At 40.2% G+C, this 2,577-nt stretch overlaps 1 non-coding gene across 1 annotated transcript; it reads right to left on the bottom strand.

The window, feature by feature from the left end:
* Nucleotides 1-202: 202 nt before the first annotated feature.
* Nucleotides 203-309, bottom strand: LOC148212222 (small nucleolar RNA R71). Its single transcript, XR_015790045.1, has one exon. It is a non-coding gene; the product is annotated as a small nucleolar RNA R71 (small nucleolar RNA).
* Between the last annotated feature and the right edge of the window lie 2,268 nt (nucleotides 310-2,577).

The following is a 2,577-nucleotide window of genomic DNA, read 5'->3' as shown; positions in this document are numbered from 1 at the left end:
TCTGAAATCATTCATTCAAATTGCAAATGCATTTCGATTACCTGGTATAACAGACGATGCTCTGAGACTAACACTTTTTCCATTTTCTTTGAAGGACCAAGCTAGAGCATGGCTCAATGCATTTCCACCGGGATCCATCACCACATGGGGGTCGTTAGTGGAGAAGTTCTTAACAAAATTCTTCCCACCTACTTGCCACGCTGATATCAGAGAGGAGATCATCTCCTTTAGACAGTATGATCGTGAACCTGTTCACGAGGCGTGGGAGAGATTTAAAGAACTAATCAGGAAATGTCCGAACCATGGCTTGCCGGCATGCATCCAGATAGAATATTTCTTTAGAGGTTTAGATCATCCTACTAAGATGATGCTAAACAATGCTGCCAATGGAGCCTTTACAAAGAAGACATTCAACGAGATAGTCGACATCCTAAATGACTTAGCTTCACACAACGAACTATGGTGTTCGCAAAGATCTAGGGCTGCACCAAAGAAGCAAGATCCAGCTGGAGTTTTGGCTCTGGACATTGCGACCTCGATGCAAAAAGAGATGGTTACAATGAACCAGAGGCTAAAAGAGATGGCATTGGGAATAAAAAATCCATTAGCCACGCCGATACAACCTGTGCAGTCGGATGATTGCACTCCTGCCCCTGTTTGCCAAGTCAACGATCTCATTTGTTCATTTTGCAGTGAAAACCATATTTATGATAATTGTCCGCATAACCCTGCTTCCGTTTTTTATGTAGGACATGGGAACAATAGGAACTTTAACCCATATTCGAACACCTACAACCCAGGTTGGAGGCACCACCCTAATTTCTCATGGGGAGGTCAAGGAGGTTCGAGCGGTTTAAATCAAGGGCAGAGCCAGCTGAACAAGCAGCCCTATGTTCCACCTGCACAGCAATACATCCTGCCACCGCAACAACAGTACAATCAGAGAACACAGACTCCACCAGTTCAAAATAACAACTCAAATCATGAGAATATGATGGAGGAGTACATGGCCCGAACCGACGCAGTGATACAATCCCAAGCGGCATCAATGAGGAATTTCGAGACCCAATTGGGACAGCTCGCCAATGAATTGAAGAATAAACCACAAGGTTCTTTTCCAGGCCATACTGAATTACCAAAATGAGAAGGGAAAGAACAGTGCAAAGCTGTCACCCTTAGGAGTGGACTGGCATATGATGGACCAACAATGCCAACAACAGATGTACGAATTCCGTCCACTGAACCAACTGTAAAGATATCAGAAAATCCAACAACACCAGAAAAAGAAAATATTAGAAAAGGTAATGAGGACACCCCGAGTGTTCCTCCACAGGTACAACCTTCTTTTACCCCTACTCACCCGTTTCCACAAAGATTAGTTAAGAAAAATAATGATTCCCAGTTTAGAAAATTTTTAGATATTTTAAAATAATTGCATATAAATATACAATTAGTAGATGCTCTTGAACAGATGCCAAATTATGCTAAGTTTTTGAAAGATATAGTTTCTAGGAAGAAAAAGATAGGAGAGCATGAACTGGTAGCCATGACAAAATGTAGTAGTGAAGCTGTAGGCAGCCCGCTACCCATGAAATGTAACGATCCTGGCAGTTTTACCATTCCATGTTCCATAGGAGGAAAAAACTTAGGTAGGGCATTACGTGATCTAGGCGCTAGCATTAATCTTATGCCATTATCAGTTTTCAAATCATTAGGCATAGAAGAAGCTAGACCTACTACGGTTACCCTCCAACTAGCAGATAGATCTATCATAAGACCTGAGGGAAAGATAGAAGATGTTTTAGTCCATGTGGAAAAATTCATTTTCCCTGCGGACTTTATCATTCTAGATTGCGAGGCAAACTTAGACGTTCCCATTATTTTAGGAAGACCATTTCTAGCCACTGGGGATACAGTTTTTAATGTGAGGAAGGGAGAAATTACAATGAGGGTAAATAATGAAGAAGTTAAATTTAACGTTCTAGACGCCATGAAATTACCAGGAGACTTTGAAGAGTGCTCTGCTATAAATAGCTTGAATCCTATTATGTTTGATGAGTTTTATGACTTATTAGTTACAGAGATTGAAGAAGAGCTTGATAAGATAGCAGAAGGACCAGAAGATGTGACTAATGACTGGGTGTTTATGCTGAACGCACGCACTAAGCGTGGTAACAATTATATAGATGCAAGCGCACACCTGTCAGAGTAATATAAAATGGATGGAGTATCCAAGTATCGATCCTCAAGGACTTCTAAATAATTTCCAAACTCTGAAGTTTTAAAGAATAGTAAATGTTGAAATGAGTGATTCTTGTAAAATGGGAAGTGGTCACAAATAATGGTTTTGGATTTGGGATTTGGACTTATAATGATAAAACCTAGCCCGAATTACTTCAAGTTAGCCAACAAAGAATCAAGGACACGCTAAGGATAATATGCATTTTACTTTTGAAACTAACGACTACGCTTTTCACTTTACTTATGTCTAAGCAAGTTCAAAGTCCTAAGACATTCCCTAATATGTCTATTATGAGATATATCTTAGTTTTAGGATGGAAATAGTCGCAACCTCGG

This window comes from Momordica charantia (genome assembly GCF_013281855.1).
Source record: "Momordica charantia cultivar OHB3-1 chromosome 3 unlocalized genomic scaffold, Mcharantia_2.0 BLBB01000003.1, whole genome shotgun sequence".
Taxonomy (NCBI): domain Eukaryota; kingdom Viridiplantae; phylum Streptophyta; class Magnoliopsida; order Cucurbitales; family Cucurbitaceae; genus Momordica; species Momordica charantia.
This window is presented reverse-complemented; position numbering and strand designations above follow the sequence as displayed.